The sequence below is a fragment of the Odocoileus virginianus genome, chromosome 27 (genome assembly GCF_023699985.2).
Source record: "Odocoileus virginianus isolate 20LAN1187 ecotype Illinois chromosome 27, Ovbor_1.2, whole genome shotgun sequence".
NCBI lineage: Eukaryota > Metazoa > Chordata > Mammalia > Artiodactyla > Cervidae > Odocoileus > Odocoileus virginianus.
This window is the reverse complement of record NC_069700.1, coordinates 31,682,079-31,695,353: the sequence shown is the minus strand read 5'-3', so window position 1 is coordinate 31,695,353 and position 13,275 is coordinate 31,682,079. Positions and strand designations below refer to the sequence as shown.

The window sequence follows — 13,275 nt, the reverse complement described above, 5'->3', positions numbered from 1 at the left end:
ATGATTTAAGTTACAAACATTTGCACAGCAAGGAAACCATCAACAAAATAAGACAGCCTATTAAAATGGGAGAAAATATCACAAATGATACAACTGTTAAGGGGTTGAAATTCAACATGTGTAAACAGTGCATATGACTCAATATTAAAAACTAACAACTTGATTGAAAAATGGGCAGAAGACTGGCATAGACATTTTTCCAGAGAAGATGTAAGGATGGCTAACAGGCACATGAAAAGGTGCTCAGCATTGCTAGTCATCAGAAAAATACAAATCAGAACCACAGTGAGATGTCACCTCACACCTGTCAGAATGTCTCTCAGTAAAAAGACCAGAAATAACAAATGTTGGCAAGGATGTAGAATAAAGGGAAGCCTCAAATACTGTTGGTGGGAATGTACATTGGTGCAGCCACTGTGGAAAACAATTCAGAGGTTCCTCCATAAAAAAACTAAAAATAGAATTACCATATGATCCAGTAAATTCCACTCCTGGGTATATATCTGAAGAAAATGAAAACATTAATTTGAAAAGATACCCGTACCCCAGGGTCCATAGCAGCATTATTTATAATAGCCAAAATATGGAAGCAGCATAAGTGTCCATCAACCGACAAATGGATAAGAAGATCCATATGTGTGGAATACTGTGTGTATGTTCAGTTGCTTAATACTACTCAGCCATAAAAAAGAATGAAATATGCCCTTTGCAACAGCGAACCTGCAGGGTATTATGTTTAGTGAAGTAAGTCAGATAGAGTCAAATATTGTATGTTACTACTTATACATGGAACCTAAAAATTGAATATAACAAAGTAGAAAAAATAATGTATCAATATTGTTTCATTAATTGTAACAAACATAAAATTAACATTGTAAACATACAATATGATTGTTAATGTTAGGGGAAATTAGGTTCCAAGTGTATAGGAACTATTTATACCACTGTGGCAACTTTTCTGTAAATCTAAAACTGTCCTAAAAATAAAACTTATTATTAAGAAAATACTTCGAGTGTCACACAGAACTGCTAATAATTATCCTCTGCTGGACCATCGAAAAAGCAAGAGAGTTCCAGAAAAACATCTCTTTCTGCTATATTGACTATGCCAAAGCCTTTGACTGTGTGGATCACAAGAAACTGTGGAAAATTCTGAAAGAGATGGGAATACCAGACCATTTGACCTGCCTCTTGAGAAACCTGTATGCAGGTCAGGAAGCAACAGTTAGAACTGGACATGGAACAACAGAATGGTTCCAAATAGGACAAGGAGTATGTCAAGGCTGTATATTGTCACCCTGCTTATTTAACTTCTGTGCAGAGTACATCATGAGAAACGCTGGGCTGGAAGAAGCACAAGCTGGAATCAAGATTGCCAGGAGAAATATCAATAACCTCAGATATGCAGATGACACCACTCTTATGGCAAAGTGGAGAGGAACTAAAGAGCCTCTTGATGAAAGTGAAAGAGTAGAGTGAAAAAGTTGGCTTAAAGCTCAGTATTCAGAAAACTAAGATCATGGCATCTGGTCCCATCACTAAATGGGAAATAGATGGGGAAACAGTGGAAACAGTGTCAGACTATTTTTGGGGGCTCCAAAATCACTGCAGATGGTGATTGCAGCCATGAAATTAAAAGACGCTTCCTCCTTGGAAGGAAAATTATGACCAACCTAGACAGCATATTAAAAAGCAGAGACATTACTTGGCCAACAAAGGTCCATCTGGTCAAGGCTGTGGTTTTTCCAGTGGTCAGGTATGGATGTGAGAGTTGGACTGTTAAGAAAGCTCTGCGCCAAAGAATTGATGCCTTTGAACTATGGTGTTGGAGAAGACTCTTGAGAGTCCCTTGGAATGCAAGGAGATCTAACCAGTCCATCCTCAAGGAGGTCAGTCCTGGGTGTTCATTGGAAGGACTGATGCTGAAGCTGAAACTCCAATACTTTGGCCACCTGATGGGAAGAGTTGACTCGTTGGAAAAGACCCTGATGCTGGGAGGGATTGGGGGCAGGAGGAGAAGGGGACAACAGAGGATGAGATGGCTGGATGGCATCACTGACTCGATGGACATGAGTTTGAGTAAACTCTGGGAGTTGGTGATGGACAAGGAGGCCTGGTGTGCTGAGATTCATGGGGTCGCAAAGAGTCGGACACGACTGAGTGACCTAGCTGAACTGATCCTCTGTTGGAGTTTAACATTTTTTAAAAAATGAAAGCAAATTCAGATAACAAACCAAAAGGTTTCCTGTGGTAAACCTAGAGGCTCCAATATGAGGACTATCTTGATTCTCATGTTTATTACTTGCAAAGACCCAGTCAGTGCCTATTAATTAATTATAAACTCTAGAAACTGGCTTTCCCATCCTTCCAAACAGGTCTTTGAAAGAGTGAAAAGCCCATAGATCCTGATTATTGGTCTTGTGCTTACCTTCTACTTTGCTTACTAATTCTTTTATCTTTATATGTCAGTGGAAGTGTTTCCATAAATGAAAAAAGTATAGATACTGACTCTCTGATGCACTGGTAAAGCTCAAGGTTTGCTCTAATTACACACGAAGGAGAACTTACTGAAGAATGCAGGATAATTTAGAAATGCAAGAATGCTTGTATATCCTTTTGCAAAGGAGAATTTTTAATCCCCAAAGTAAATTCTGAGCCTCCCTGTGGAAAGCACTAGGATTCATCTTTATTCATTGTGCTTAAACTTGACCTGCTGGAGAAGGAAATGGCAACCCACTCCAGTGTTCTTGCCTGGAGAATCCCGGGGAGGGAGGAGCCTGGTGGGCTGCCGTCTGTGGGGTTGCACAGAGTTGGACACGACTGAAGTGACTTAACAGCAGCAGCAGCAGCAGACCTGACCTATAGTGGATTGTTCCGACTTCCAAGTTGTATAATAACCTTAATTCCATGGAAACACTGTTTGTTAAGATATTTCTTAAACTGGTTCACAGTTCCCCTCTTTCACAAATCCATTTCTACTAGTGTTTGATTTTCTGGAAGGTATAGAGTGCCCCTGAAACTTCAGAGAACTAAAAGACTGATGCAGATATATCTTGTGAGATAGTGTGCGTTCTGTTATAAATGATCTCCATCCTGGTGCTCTTTCTGCTCAGTTTATTTCGTGTTCCTGATCTTTCCACAGAGCAGCATAAACTGTATTAGAATCTTATCTTTTCATGGGCTTTTGGCCAGATGTCCAGAGCTCCAGATTTTAGAGAACGTAGCATTACTTTTTATGCCACAAAATTGCAAGCTTGATGTTAGCATTTGTTCTTTCTAAAAACTGATAATTTGGCCTGTGATCACAGATAAATATCTTAAATTTGTGTGATGTAATTGGTATACTGAAATGTCTAATGTATCCAGTTTTGGAAAACCATTTTCAGAACATGTATTTGTACATTCTCAGCTTCCAGCACACTCTGTAGAGAATTTCAGGGACATAGAACTAAAGATAACTTCTTTGTCGCTGGGAATAAAAATGAGTTGTGCACAAAAGAAGTGAGTTGTGTTGGCTTGAGTTCTTCTCCTCTCCTCTTTTTTTAAGTCTAAATACTGCTCTATTAAGTGAATGCAGCGTTAATAGTCATGTGATACCTTTATGCTTGATTTATGCGTTTTCCCATTATTCGAAATGGAGACAAGAATAGCTCTGAGTCACTGAAATTTTAGGGCTCAAGATCTGTCAGTTTTGACTCTGGTTTAGATTTGATTTCAAATGGCTAAAATTCTACTAAACTTTTGATACTTCTCCTTATCTGTTGAAGTCATTGTCATATTAAACTGAAAACAAGACTAATTCCAAGATCAGATTGCTCAGTGATCAAAAGGAAATCGTTATATTTTCATGATTGACTAGATACTTATATCCTTGAAGGTGAGATGCTGGAATATCTGACCCAATGCCTAGCAGGTGGTAAATAGTGGTTGTTCAGTAAAATTTACCCTTTTCCTTTTTTATGTCTAAGATCATTGGTCATAATAGAATCTGAATTATAGAGTACTTGGAGAAGATGTGATTTTTCTTATTTAGAAAAAATTTTTGGAGATGTGGTTTAAAAAATAACAAAACATAGTACTGCGTCTCTCTGTGTTATAAAAGCCTTTGTATCCATAACTTAGGTATGGTTCGATAATAAACAGTTGACAGTCTCTCTGAAGACATTATAATAAACAGTTGACAAGCTCTCTGAAGACATTATGAGTACAAGGATGATACCCACAGGAAACCTAGAGTATAGTTCTGAATTAGATTGCTGTATTTCAGCTTAGTTTATAATTATCAAAAATTGCACGGTATTTGCTTATAAATGAAAATTAATGAGATTTAAATGAATGAACTTGTAGTGTTAAGAAACCTTCTGTCTTTGGACGCCCCATGGTCACTGTTTATTCTGTGGTTCTCCATCATCTTCTGTGTTCTGAATGAAAACACTTTATAATTTATTTTTCTTTAGGGCTCTAATATTGAATGTCAACTCACTTTTTCTTCCTGTCAACTTTCCTATTTAATTTTGTTGTATTTCTTATCAGATTGAAGGATGACCAAAACTTGTCATTCAGCTTCCTGGGGCCAGCTTTCTAGTTGAACAGTGTGGGTCCTTGGAGGAGATTTTGAGTACTGTAGTTTTAAAACTTTGTTAGCATGGAGTTGGGTGTAGAAGATGAGATACTATGGTAGGGGCTTCAAATTAATGTTCCAGAACTTGGATATATTCAGTTTGGAATCTTGTGGTTATAGAAAACTTCTGTTAGGAGGTTGATTTCTGATAGTACATAGTTAGTAGAATTTTGACAAAGGAAGAATCCTTTTTAAGACATTAGCTCTCAGCATTACTGTATTGTCCACCTTGAAGATGTGATGAGTGTTCTTTTTCTATGGGGTTTCTTTCCCTCCCCCTCCTCCTTTCCTCCTCCTGTCTGCCCTTCTTCTTTCCTTCCACTTTAGAACAGTGTCCTGAAAAAGGCAGTGTGCTATTGTACAGACAGAAACAAAATCTGTTGATTAAGTTGGAAGTGGCCAATACTAAATGCAACAAATTTTTCATTTGTGCCTTTGCTTCTGTAACTTGTGAATTTTTGATAATTGAGTGTGTAACATATAAATTTACAACCTCCAAACTTGATTTTTTAGCCCAACACATGTTATTGTAGAGTGGGAATGGTGTGGAAAACTGAGACCCAGAGATATTTTCATACTTTAACCATTTAAAATTTTCATCCCTTTCATTAGGATGAAATGTCTAATGTACAAAGATGTACATTAGATGTACAAAGATCAACATCATGTGGTAAAGGTATACCAGAGTGAAAAACAGAGTGACAGTTCTTTGGGGGTTCATTCAGTAATCAGCAAGGCTTTGCCAAAGTCTTTAAAATGCAAGTCTTGAACTGGAAAATCATTATGATCCCTCTAACTGAAAGTGGGTGATTTTCTTGGCATTACAAAATTGGTAGAAGTATATGTAGATAGTGAAATGCTCAACCTGTAACAAGAAGAGATGGACAGTCTTCAAGGAGATAATCAGCTTTTGAAAGAGCAGTGCTTTGAAGTTTTTTTATGAGCAAGATTGAAAATGAGAGCCTGCTCAGCACATTTGCAGAGAATCTGATAAATTTCTTTAGTGCCATTTCAACTCCCTGCAACTCCATGTAGGATAGTTTTATTTCGGGCTCTGTTATGGACATACTCCATATATCTACTCTCACTGGACAGATCTGTCTACACATTTTTTTGTAAAGGAGCGCTGAAGTATCAAAGATAGGATTTAATATCTTTGCTGAAACATACAGACATTGATAGATGGTTTCTAAAGATAATTCCTTGCAATCAAACCTTAGTTTCTTTTTAGTGCCAATATATAAAATGAGTATAGGTATGTATGTATTGTTGCATTGCCGATAAGAACTAATGTTCATTGCCAAAAATACACTTTTAATAGCACCTAGCTTTTCTAGATCAGAATCATGCAGTGTAGTAGAAGACATTCTTAAACAAAATTGAAAAGTCTCTTTCCTTCAGTTTTGGACTCTTGGGCAAATCATTTAACCACTCTCAGAGACAGCTTACTTACTTTTTGCAATGATAATGCTACTTATGCTACTTATTCCATCTTTATCATAGAATTCTTGTGAGAAAAAATGATAAGATATATATTAAAGCATTTTGAAAATGATATTTAAAGAATTCATGACCATAGTACTGTCAAAAGTGCATTTTCTGATTGAACAGGGACATTCTTCAATAATTAAAAATTATTTATGGAACTAGTTTTCATATACTTTTCAGAATTAATGAAACTGAGGTCTGTCTTACATAACTAGTAAGTTGCAGATTCAGGATTGCACACCTTACTGATTATATTTTTTCCCCTTAGACTCAAATTTAATTACATACTTCTCATGGTGTTTCTCTTAAAAAAGAGGAGGAGAGAGGGAGGAAGGGAAGGAGGGAGGGCAGGAGATACCTAGAAAGGAGGAGAAAAAGGAGGAAAGAAGGGTTAAAAACTGGTTTTGTACCCTTATTTTCTTTTTAGACCAAAATATTTAAGATGGATTTCTGGAAGGATAATTATAACTAAGTAAATGAAGTCACTTCATGCAAAGAGCTGACTCATTGGAAAAGACCCTGATGCTGGGAGGGATTGGGGGCAGGAGGAGGAGGGGACGAGAGAGGATGAGATGGCTGGATGGCATCACTGACTCGATGGACATGAGTTTGAGTAAACTCTGGGAGTTGGTGATGGACAGGGAGGCCTGGTGTGCTGAGATTCATGGGGTCACAAAGAGTCGGACACGACTGAGCGACTTAACTGAACTGGTCAAAGTGTACAGTAGTCTCCTCTTATCTGCAGGGAATATATTCCAAGACCCCAGCAGATACCTCAAACTGCAGATAGTACTGAACCATACATATACTATGTTTTCTCCTAAACTGAGGGACTGGTGGTTGGTTGGTGATTTAGTCACTCAGTCATGTCTGACTCTTTGTGACCCCATGGACTGTAACCTGCCAGGCTCTGTTCATGAGATTTCCCAGGCAGGAATACTGGGAGCAGTTGCCATTTCCTTCTCCAGGGAATCCCCCTAACCCAGAGATGGGATCCAGATCTCCTGCTTTGCAGATGGATTCTTTACTGACAGAGCAATCCAAGTGGGGGTATGCTGGACAGCATGAGATTTCATCACGCTACTTGGAATGGTGTGTAGCTTAAAACTTAGAAATTGTTTATTTCTGGGATTTTGCATATAGTATATATGCAGACTGAGGTTGACCACAGGTAACTGGAACTGTGGAAAGAGGAGCTCTGGACATGGTGGTACTGCTGATTCCAGATCGTAACAGGCAAGCACCAGTTTGATTAAATCTGATCCTCCCTCTGATGAGGCAGGTTTGTTAAGGCTGGGGCCGTTTAATGGTTATGTAGAGAATGTCATAAGAACTGTGAGTTTTAAAACTTGATTCTAAGTAGGTTGTGATCATGTATATTTTCAGCTTATGTAGTAGAATGATTTATTGTAAAAAGTAGAAAATAGTGTTGACAGAAACTTTCTCAAAACACCATTACAATCAGTAATTTTGCTTCCTTTGCTAGTTATGACAAATAGCTTTCCATTTATACAGTGTTACACAAGAATCTGAACACATTAAATCAAATAATCATTTTCCTACAATGATGGATTTTTAAAAAATCTTTTTAATTACTATACAGTTATTACATTCTGCATAGTTAATAATGTGCGACTTGCCAAGAGAATATTATAGCTGAAAAATCTTAAATTTGATCAGATTCCTAGAGCAGGATGGGATTCAGAGTATCACTATAGGTTTATAGTTCTTTGTTATGTATGCGGTGGACTACTTGGGTGTTGTCAATCTATCCTACTAAACTGAATGTACAGCTCGGGGGACATGAGCACATATATGGAGTTTAGTGGGTTTATTACGCCTATAATTCTGGTTCTTTGAAATCTCTTTAAAAAGTTATTAATTAGGTAACATTGACCCAGAATAGTCTTCTCGTGGTGTGCCGAGTGAACAGTTGAAGTCAGAGCCAGCTACGTCAGCACTTCTCCCCTGCACAGTATAGTTCTGAGGCTCATATTGAAGATACATAATACAGGTTACTTTTGCTTCAGTTTCCTGTAATGACAGTTCAGCTTGCATCATACCTCAAAGAAGGCCGTCGTCATCTTCCCAGTTTGACACACAGTGTATAATTTATATGTAACCTTTTGTATGGGAAGGACTTGGGGAGAGAGTGAGTTTAATGGCCCTGAGGTAATATTTAATAACAGAAGATGTAAGTTAAATTGGCCAGCTGTTGTGTGTCTCTGCGTTTAATGTAATGGAATGTGGGATGGTGAGAAATTTCACACTAATTTTATTTCACACTAAATAATTCTAATTGTTTCTTTTTTATACAGAACTTGTGAAATTTGCCTAGTTGAGAGGCTGTCCTTTCCAAATTAAATATAAATTTGACTTTCTTCAGGAAGTCTGCAATGTATTTTAATGCAAAATAACCTACTTGCACCCAGCTAAAACACAGCTCCTCTAGGAATAGCACAGGGCACCAAATTCATCCACATGCTTCTCTTCGGGAGAAAACAGACTTCTGCCTGACACTGACTTGAACTCAGCCTGCAGAGCACAGAGTGAGCTGTTGGTTTTTTTAAACTGATAGTTTTGTCAGCTCTGGGCTGTACAGAGGAGAGAGGAACAAAAGGTATAGATTCCATGAAATCTTAGGCTATCAAACTTGCAAGGACCTTAGGAGTTGCCCCATCTGGTGTGTGTAATATCTTAACCCACTGTCCCCACCTCCACCCCAGATTTAGACTCACCTGCACGAGCCAGCACCGTTTCATTAGTGAATAAAGTTACAGCCTGAAGCGACCAACATAGGATTGCAAACTTTTATTTAGTTGGACATTAAAAAAAAAATCACCAACATAGAGTTGGCATAAAGTATGACAAACATAATAGGTAACGATGCAGCTTTTGAAAAACTGTGTCCTTACTCTTACTCAGCTGTGAAAAATTTCATCACCAGGTCCATGGCCCAGGATTTAGGAATTACTACTAATCAAGTGGTCATAATTAACTTGAACAATAGTGTAACAGTTTAAAATTTGAAATTATGATGTTAGCCTGTAATAGCTCAAAGTTCTTGCCAAATGGTAAGCACTCCTGCAGAATAGTATTTTTAACTAATTTTAGGTTCAACAACTAGAGAGGCTTATAGAAAATTTGAACACAACTAAGAAAGCAACCCAAATCAGTTTCAGTAGGTACTCACAGAGGTGGGTGGGATACATTGCCATATTGAATTATTCACAAATAAAATTCTCATAAGATTATGGAATAGATACCTTGAATTCTTGAAGGAATGATTCAGGAACTTGATACTCCCAAGTATAATCCAGGGACAATCTATGTTAGCATCACTGGAGAGCTGCTGGAAATGCAGATTCTCAGTCCCCACCCCCCAGACCTGCTGAATCAGAATCTACATTTTGACAATATCCTCAGATGATTCACATGCATAGCAGAGTTAGATACTCATTTAGGAGATCTTTCTACAAGCTAGAGTTTTAAAACTAGATAGTTTTCACATAGCCTTTGCCTCATCTCATTAACAAGTGTTCCAGAGCTAGGTTAGAAGTTATCTACTTCACCTTGTGCCCCTCTAGCCCAGCCAGTTTCAGGGCTCTGTTTATAGTAAATATTTTAAATATGAGGATTCCACTCTGTTTGGACATGTGTAGCCAGCCGCCAGGAGATCCTGCCTGCCTCCTTGTTTCTCTGTCTCCATATCTTTTGTTTTCTTTCTGCCTCTCTATTCCACAGATAATTTCACTGTTAACCTTAAATTTAATCTTCTTGAGGACAGTACTAAACTTTTTGAGGAGTTTGTCTAGTATTTACACAAAGACTGTTGTTCTTCTGAAGGGTGTAAGCTTAGTGTTGAGTGTGATACGATCTGTGAGAATCACAATGGAATTTCTAGTAATAGCTATTTAAATACATGATCATTTTTTTAATGCTGTGTACAAGGTTCAGAGATTTTAGGTCCCTGTAATTAAGAATTCCCTTTAGGATCCTCCCTGCAAGCAGTGTTGTTCCAAGGTTGGCTCCCTTATTGCTCGCTAGAATTGGTTCACTTACATCTGTTATAAGTAAATAGTAAGTACCTGAATTGCCTTCTGTGGAGGAACTGAATGACTGGAATATCTGGGCAGAAAGGAGTCATTAAACCTCTTTGTGTCTTTTGAATATTGAACCCTATACATATATAAAAGAAAGTGAAAGTGAAGTCGCTCAGTCATATCCGACTCTTTGTGACCCCATGGACTGTAGCCTACCAGGTTCCTCCATCCATGGGATTTTCCAGGCAAGAATACTGGAGTGGTTGCCATTTCCTTCTCCAGGAGATCTTCCCGACCCAGGGATTGAACCTGGGTCTCCCGCATTGTAGGCAGACGCTTTACCGTCTGAGCCACCCCGGAAGTAGTAGTAGAATAATATAAACATACATATTACTTATCAAATAAAAAAATAAAATTTTAAAGAAAAAATTCTTGAGTTTATGTGATTCTGATGCCAGACGATATTGTGTGGAAAGGGAGAAAATATGAGATTTGGATGGCGTTTTGACAAAAGGATAAATGCTTTTGGCCTCACTTCCCACTAATACCCTACACATTTGGAGGTGGATTTCTTATTTTTCTCCCTCAGCAGCAAGTAACTTCCATAACACTGCTGCAAGTCAGGTTGTAAAAGTCAGTTTTATCTCCCATCCTTCAGTCTTCAGAGGAAATAGCAGAAAATGGTTGTATCAGAAAAGACAAAAGCATCTTCCACATGTTAGTGCAAGAGCCTGCCGTTAGTTTGCTCTCATACATCTGTCAGTTTGCAAGAGCCTGCCGAGGCTGTGTGCTGAACTCTTTATGCCACCCTGCTATGCCCAATCATGTGTAGCCACCATCCACAGTTTGTTTTGGAAGTAGGTTTGGTTTGGCTACTTTTGGAGAGGATTCAGTTTCTGGGCCAGAACAGGTCTTCTCTTTCCAACTGTATTCACATCCCTGTTAGAGACCGCTCTTTGCTTTGATCTGGACACATTTTGAGGTAGCAGATGTTACAGCTGGTAGTTACCACTCTGACTTTTAAATTGCGAACTATAATTAGTCATCAGAATAAGGATAGGTTGTTGCTGCTGCTGCTAAGTCGCCTCAGTTGTGTCCGACTTTGTGTGACCCCATAGACGGCAGCCTACCAGGCTCCTCCCTCCATGGGATTTTTCCAGGCAAGATTTTTCCAGGAGTGGTTTGCCATGCCTTCTCTGAACGATAGGTTGCATTTAATATTACCTTCTCTAAAATTGAAAGTTTTTATCTTCTCATTTATTTTTATCTGCCTGATGAAATAAGAATATTTAGGAGAAGAATGTTGTGGAGAAAAATGTTTACTCTGTTTCATTATTGTCGGATAACTCATCAGAGGGATACAGGCTGCCTTGAAGCCTGAAGCCTCAGTACAGGATTTTAAAACTTCATATATGATAGCATCATTTGATTAGATTAATTCAGGTTTGGTGGTATGCCTTTTACTTTCATCCACAGCTGTTAGTCTTTTCAAGCCTTTGTTAGAGCTTCAGTGGGAATGTAGTAATGACAGATTGTGAAAAGCTCTAACTTTTCTGTTTCAGTTTGTTAATTTAGCTGAACTTTTCTTTAAATACTTTGTATGCAGAATATGAAAGATACTGGTGAATACTTAATTGCAAGGTCACATTTGAAGATAGATACTCCCATAGGGCTATGCTTTACATATCTAATAGTTTGTGATTGTCTCAGAACCCTGAAAAGAATATGAACAACTCCATTGCTCCATTCTGCTAAAATCTGCAACTTGATAGCGGAGCCTTTCTTTCCCGGTTGAGTTGAGTATGTGTGACAGGGTATTGAGTGGACCTCTGATTGTACTTCAGGCCTGTCTGGTGGCTCCGTGGGTAAAGAATCTGCCTGCAGTGCAGGAGACTCAGGTTCATTCCCTTGGTGGGAAAGATACTCTGGAGAAGGAAATGGCCACCTACTCTAATATTCTTGCCTGGGAAATCCCATGGACAGAGGAGCCTGGTGGGCTACAGTTCATGGGGGTCACAAGAGTTGGATACGAGTTAGCGATTAAATCACCACCACATGATTCTGTTTGGCTCTTTAATAGTTCTTTAATAGCTCAGTTGGTAAAGAATACTCTTGGAATGCAGGAGACCCCGGTTCAATTCCTGGGTCGGGAAGATCCTCTGGAGAAACGATAGACTACCCACTCCAGTATTCTTGGGCTTCCTTTGTGGCTCAGCTGGTAAAGAATCTGCCTGCAATGTGGGAGACCTGGGTCTGATCCCTGGGTTGGGAAGACCCCTGGAGAAGGGAAAGGCTACCTACTCCAGTATTCTGGCCTGGAAAATTCCATGGACTGTATTATAGTCCATGGGGTTGCAAAGAATCAGACATGACTGAGCAACTTTCACTTTCAGTGGGGTAATTAGAAAACCATTTTCCATACGCATAAGGAATTTTATACATAGGAACATGATTATATGATTTTTAAGAAACAATTATACCCTTTGTGAACTTCCTTTTTATATTATTTTTATTTTTTGAACTTATTTTTTAAAAGAATGTTTATTTATTTGGCTGCTTGGGGTCTTAGTTGTGGCACACAGGCTTTTTGTTGCAGCATGTAGGATCTAGTTCTCTGAGCAGGGAACAAACCTGCGCCTCCTACATTGAGAAGAGGGAGCCTTAGCCCCTGGACCACTTGGGAAGCCCTGACTCTGTGAACTTCTAACCTAGGTGACGCATGCTGGTATATAAAATCAGCATTGGATTAGAAGTCTGTTTTTTCTCCATTTTAGCTTGGTAACCTTGGGTAAGTCACTTTGTGCATAAATTTCCTCTAAATGTAGAAATAGGAAAATAAGCAGTGTGTTATTTAACTTAAAAGGCCTCAATATTCTGTGATTATCCATCTGATTTTTTAGGGTGGTTATAAAGGTGAAGAAGTAAATTAGGTAAGATACTTTAGTAGATGATTTAAAAAACTTGATAGTCATGAATTTGGAAAGGAGAGGAGGGGAAAAAAATCACAACAAACCCAACATTACTCTTAGTTTGTAGAAAAACAAGTTTCTATTAAGGGCGAGAAATGTTCAGGGCCAGCCCTGGAGTGCCTTTAGGCATCTTTCAGCATTCCTTCCTGAGGCC

General features: G+C 38.6%; 1 protein-coding gene across 2 annotated transcripts in view; it reads left to right on the top strand.

Annotated features, from left to right (window-relative positions):
- Nucleotides 1-13,275, top strand: part of ZFAND3 (zinc finger AN1-type containing 3) — a 320,114-nt gene that overhangs the window by 155,606 nt on the left and 151,233 nt on the right. The window lies entirely within an intron of this gene.